We start from the raw sequence: 7,004 nt of genomic DNA on the forward strand, positions 1-7,004 counted from the left end.
CTAGACTCCTCTTCATGATCCTTCCACTTGTCTAGTCCAAAAACTTGGTGGTGTGACTTGGACAATAAAACTGATATCCCCTTCCCCTATGAGGGTATTCAACAAAGAAACAACTAACTGTTTTTTGGATCCAGTTTCTTAAGTTGTGGATTGAAAACTTTAGCTTCAGCAGGGCAACCCCACACCTGTAAGTAATTCAAGCTCGGTTTCTTTCCCGCCCACATTTGTAAGGTGTGTTTAGTGCTGACTTAGTTGGAGCAAGATTTAGTATGTGCATGGCTGTTTTTAATGCCTCTATCCAAAGGCTTACTGGTAAACTCAAGTGACTAAGCATGCTTTGCACCATATCCATAAGGGTGTGATTGCGACGCTCAGCCGCACCATTTTGTTGTGACTCACCAGGCATGGAGTATTGAGCAATGATTCCATTTTCAGATAAGAACTAGACAAAAGGTCTAGGAATCTGCCCATAAGGAGCATGCCTACCATATTACTCTCCCCCGCGATCAGACCGTACAACTTTGATTTTTGCACTCAGTTGATTTTCAACCTCAGCTTTATAGACTTTGAATTTCTCCAAAGCTTATGATTGGTCACGTATGGGATAAATATACCCGGGAAAAGTCGTCTTTGAATGTAATGAATGAACCAAAACCATCTATAGGCTTAACATTAATGGGTCCACATATGTCGGTGTGAATTAATTCTAAAACCCTTATGGCTCTTATTGCTCCTTACCTAATTGTTTTTTTGCGTATTTTACTTTAATGTAGTCGACACATTTGTCCGCATCTGAGAATTCTAATGGGAGGAGTATTTCATTTTTTTAACTAAGCGTTCCATTCTCCCCATCGAAATGTGGCCCAGACGACAATGCCACAATTTCGAAGAATTACTAACTCCTTTCCATTTCTTCTCAACATTAATTTCATCACTCACATGCATAACTGAATCATTATTAAGAGATAACATGTATGGTTGGCCTCATCTAACACCGAGGCCTACATTCTTATTACATTTGTTCAAAGCAAATTGTTTGTTGCCAAAATGGCACTCATACATATCATGATCTAAACGAGAAACTGAAATCAAATTCCTGCTTAAGGTAGGCACATAAATAACATTATTCAATCTAAGTGTGTGGCCGGTGTGTAGCTCCAACGTGAGAGATCCGACAACTTCAACATCGGCTTCAACTTCGTTCGCAACCTTAAGCTTTCTTGTTCCTCCTCTTGTAGTTTGGATCGTACCAAATCCCTGCATAGAGTTAGCAACGTGAGTGGTTGCACCTGAATCAATCCGCCATGACTATATAGAAAAATCAACATAAAGAGATTCATCTAAAAAAGTTATTTCATCTGTACCTCTTTTGTTCATCCATTTTAGAAAGCCTGGCTGTCCCTTTGGTAGTGTCCCTCCTGCATGCAGAAGTTACAAGCATTTTCTCCAGCAGTGGAGCTGCTAGGAGCAGAAGAAGAGCTGTCGGCTTCTTTACCCTTGAATGGTTTAGGGTTGAATGGCTTAGGGCCTTCTTTCTTGAATTGCTTTTTCTAAGGCTTAGGGAAACCTTGCCCCTAATGCTTTCTCTTGTTAGAGCCAACATGAAAAACATGGTCTTTCTTCTGTCTCATGATCCTCTCTTCCTCATGGACGATCCTTGCGGTCATCTCACCGAGTGGCCATTTTTCCTTTAGAGAGTTATAGTTGACCTTAAATTGTTGAAATTCTTCTGGAGGAGACTCAAGAATCGTTATTACAAGAAGACCCTCACTTAAAGAACACTCCAAAGCTTTAAGCTTGGTGAAAGTGTTCACCAGCCTTAGTATGTGTTGTCTAACATTTCCCTCAATAGTGTATTTCTGAAGAAGCTTACTAAAAAGTTCATGAGCATACACTTTGTCGGAGCCTTTAAATTGCTCCTCCATTTCATTGAGGAATTCTTTAGCAGTGTCTTTCTTAGGGAGTGCCTCAGAAATGTCCAGTGATATTGTCGCTTTCATAATGAGAAGCGCAATATGGTTGGACTTATTCCATTTTTCCATCTTAACAACATAGTCTTTCTTGAGTTCTGCATACCCTGTAGCACCTTCCACAATTGCTATAGGTTTTTCTTCCCTCAAGGCATAATCAAACTCATTACAACCCAAACATAATTCGACATGGGACTTCCAACGCGGAAAGTTACTCCCCGTAGGTGGTTCGATCGTGTCGGACCGGAATGGAGCGGAAGCTGAAATTATCATAATAATTCATAAGTAAACTTGCATGATTATAAATTTATGTTGGTAAATGAACAAACATGCCAAGGATTTAATTTCAACTCCATGTCATATCACTGTTGGGCAGTAAAGACATGGAACTAAAATATCATAAAGTGATGACTCATAATAATAAATCAACGTTGGTATGAATTAAAAATAAAGTCATTTCATTCTCAATTTAAACATCAACATAAAAAAACATTATCATTATTTGATGCTTAAAAAGTCCGCCATGCAAAAGCACATAATAAATCTTGAATAAAATATCTCGTTGGTTCAATTTTACCCAGAATAATAATGTGTTCATTATATTTGTAAGCATTTTTTGTTTTAAATAGTGCAGAACATAATAATTATTAACTTAAACACACTAGAAAAAAACAAAAAATCACCACAGTGATTTTGGCCCAAAATTCCCACGGCTACATGTAAAAGAGCTCAGCCCTGCAGCAAAAACACGTTAAAAAAACTCTCCGCTGGACCGTCACAACCTGGGCCGCAGCTCGTGGTCAAAATTGGCCCATTGAGCGCCCAAAGGCCCAGCTCGGAGCCGCGCCTTGTCTCAGTCGTCGGATCGAGCCGACGGCTCGGATTGCCCCGCAAATGAGCAAACAGCCAGCTGGGTCAAACCCTAGACCATTTCTCCCCTACTCCCCGATTCTCACTCTTTGTTAGAGAGCGGCGGTGTTCGACGGTGGCCCAAAGGTGCGCTGGCCATGGCGGCTGCGCTCGCTGAAGCAACGTGTCGCAGGCTTAGTCCGACGCGCTCCTCCATTGAGCATGGCTATTGACACCACGCGCGAGGGGCAGGATTTGCACGCCGTGTTGTTACATTTCAGGGTGATGGCGGCGAGCACGACCACATCGCCGAGCAGGCGTTCGTCCATAAGCACGGTGGTGGCATTTTGCTCGCTGCTCCGTCGGAGGCGACGGCGTCGCCGCGTCCTCACCCTCATGTAGCGGTTAGCGTTGCACGACCCCCGAAGGGTAGAGGCGAGGAAGCGGCGCATCACTGTGAGCATCCAATTCTTTCTTTCTCCAATTTGTGTTCACAATGTGTTCAATTGGCGAAAAACAAAATCCCAATTTCAAAAATTAGGGTTCTACCAAATTGGTGAATAATTCTAGGGTTCTTCAAGGGGTTTGCTACTGTTCGTGTACTATGTATCCCTCTGCCTTCTAATTTGCTAATCCAAACGGAATCAACACTTAAAAGATGATCAATTTTAATTAACAGAAACTTAATCACGAGCATTAATTCTTCAAAGGGTTAATTAAAACTGATTAAGCATAATGATAGTAGAGATCCATGGCAAATTAGAATACAACATGATGATTTACAGAGGGCATCAAAGACAGCAGCATGCATATTGGGATAACCAGGGGCTAAAACTTTCAATTTTGATCCTAAAACCCTAAACCTGACATTGATCTAAACATGATGTTGATCTACTGATCAATAAGGTAGGGATCTATTGCAATCAAAATTGGCATCTGATACCATCGTTGGATCTAATGCATCAATGTCACAGAGGTCGACATGATTGCCTGCTCGGTGCAATAGAGATGGAGGGGTGATGTAGTCGAAGTAGACGATCTCCCCGACATCCTGATGCCCTTAGGACGCCACCGGCACTAGCCTCGAACAGCGGCGGCGGTTGGCTTAGGTCTTCCTGTCGCTGCAGCACTCCCCTGATCAAAATGGGATGAGAATATCAGGAGGAGAGAAACCATACGTGAATAGTGATCTTGCAGGGGCCAACTCTCTCCAGTATCCCTTTAATATAGCGCTGGCGACAGGGGACCCAAAACCTGAGTTGGTTTTTGGGCGTCCCTGATCAGGGCACGTTAGTTCTGATCGAGGCATATGCACGTTGGTGCGTGCGCCTCTTTTTTTAACATTAATTCTTCCTTTTTTCCTGTTAGGCTATCAGATCTAATGGCCTGTTGAGCCGTCGGATCAAACCAACAGTATATTCCTTTCACCTTGCCTGACAACAGCTAAAAGGAATACTGGCTCGCCATACCTGCACACCAATGTGATGACCGACGATTTATAGGGAAATCACGTAGGTCCAAACCATAGAGAAAAAGTGGCACTTGTATGTAAATAACTTACATTTTTTAGTGTTGTATGAAGGTCAAATGTGATGAGAGCATCTAGTGGTTCAGATCTTACCCCCTCGGTACAATGATAAAGACTTTGCTGTGATCACTATGTCTTTTTTGCGGGGTCTATGATCACTATGTTAAAACGTAAACGGGTAGCTAGAGTCGCATAGCTTACAAAGAATTCTGTCGTTGTGAAAATCTGTCATAATCGTTGTAAATATAAACCGATTGAGGTGCTTTTTATCTCCTGTGTAACATCCCGCGAAAAATGCAAAATTTCGAATGCTAACAAATGAGTAATAGTGTGTGAATTTTTTCGTTTTCATGGGAAATTAAAACCTTTCGAATCTTTGTTCAAATCTTTACAAAGCAAGTTATGAATATCTGATAACAAATTATACAATAAATAAAATCTTGGTTGTGAGGTTTATTCAAAAATTCAAAAGGATTTTATTTTCGGTCTCTTTTGAAGTATTTTGAAACCACAATTAAATATTTAAAGTGGTAATAAAATGACTTTATCAAATTATTTGTGGACCAATATTTCATTTTGAATTCTTATTTGAATTTGGAATTTATTTTTTATTTGCATTTAAAGGGCATTTATATATTCTAATTATTCATATCATATAAATGGGAGGAGATAATATGACTTCTCCAAAAATATCATTGGAAATATTTATTGGAGCTCATTTGAATGATTGGCTTGTCCAAAATCATTTTGGGTATTTATAAAACCGTAAAGGCATTTTACAAAATTATTAATGCTTTAAATGATTTTTAGTAAGTAAAAATGTATTCATAATTTATTTGGAGAGGGGAATATATTTTCTAGACTCTCTATATTTTATTTAGGTTATGTAATTTTCTCGATTCATTTGGAATTTATTTGATTATTTTAAATATCAAATTCAAACTCTGCTAATAGAACAAAAGAATCCTAACAAACTAGTTCGAGTCCATCTCTCTCTCTCCAAGTATCTCTAGCTCATGTGCACGCGTGAACAACAACAACAACACAGTCGATCGACCCATTTAAGGCTCAACCCACCTCCTCTTTTAAAACCTGAAGCAAATCAACATCTTCTAAATTGAGCCGCACGATCCAGATCCAACGTCTTAGCTTGCTCCATATCTCTTCGCCCATTACGATCCGTGGGGGGTATTCCCATTCCCCTTCAACCGTATTGCTCCTGAGTTGTAAAATTCTTTGATCTCATAACATTCTTCCCATATGGATCTAGGTTTACCTGGAAACAACTTGAGAGGGGAGTTAAATGGGAGAATTTTGTCTCCAACATTGAACTTCTGCTTCAAAATATTTCTATCATGACACATCTTTACTTATTCTTTGAAAAGATGGGAACCCCAATAAGCTTCATTTCTAAATTCATCTAGAGCATGCATATCTAATAATCGCTTTTCTCTTGCCACTTTACAATCAAAGTTTTAAATTCTTAATGGCCTAAAAAGCTTTATGATCCAGCTCCGAAGGTAAATGATATGCCTTACCATAAACCATTTTATATGGTGTAATACCCATGGGATTTTTGTAGGCGATGCGATCTGCCCAAAGTTTATCGTTGAGCTTCCATGCCCTATCTGTCCTTGATTTTTGCATAGTCTTTTGTGATGGAAATATGCCCCCGGGGCAATAATAAAAGTTAATATTTATTTCCAAGCTCATAACTAATGTTTATGTTCCGTGTTAATTGCAATGGTTCTTAAGTCTATATATCCAAAAGGATCAGAGGAAAACTTTGTAATATATTTCTAGTCTCGTCTTTAAGATTAGCTCAACCATTGCATGATGGTTCCATTTTCCCGATCATGGCATAAGTTAGTTTTCCAGCAACTTTGAGGACACAATGTTGGAAGAATATTGGTGTTGAACATGCCCAATTAATTGTTATACCATGAGATCCTTTAGTCGCAAGTTAATGATTAATAACACGACAAAGTTAACATTTGCATAATTTCTTGGACCATGATTGTATCAAGTTCCTTCATACCACATAATGCACTTTTGGGGTTCATCAAATGTCAACCATAATAGAGTCATCATAACGTCAACTTACGGGTTCACCGGAAAAGTGTGACAAGGGACTAGATAGCTCAAGACTGGGATTTGCTCCTCCGACTATGCAGAGATATTCCTAGAGACCTCTCGGTGTGACGATATCCATCATCGTGTGGCCAAACATAGTCTAATTTGATCATAGGGATGCTAGACACAGGAACGAGAAAAGAGAACAAAACCGACAACAAGGAAACTAGCATAGTGGCAAGTTGTTGTTTTACGGGGATGCCGATAAATCTCACCTTTTTTTTCTTCTTGTAACATATCGTGAAGCAAAAGGAATAGCACATGGTAAATACAGGTTCAATCGAATATCATTCCTATGGGTATGGCGGTTAATATGGATGTCCACGGTTCCGCTGTTGATCATCAATCGGAAGAAGTTTCGGTCATGTTTATACTTCGCCGAACCTGCAAGGTCACATGCTTAAGGATCATCGATCTGCTGAGTACAAGCTGGTTAGGATCTTGAGAAAAAGTCACTAGAATTTTTTTAGAGATGTAGAACATGGTTTGTCACCTACATTAAACAAGATGGTGCTTTCAGCAAC

Source organism: Triticum dicoccoides, chromosome 3B, assembly GCF_002162155.2.
Source record: "Triticum dicoccoides isolate Atlit2015 ecotype Zavitan chromosome 3B, WEW_v2.0, whole genome shotgun sequence".
Taxonomy (NCBI): Eukaryota; Viridiplantae; Streptophyta; class Magnoliopsida; order Poales; family Poaceae; genus Triticum; species Triticum dicoccoides.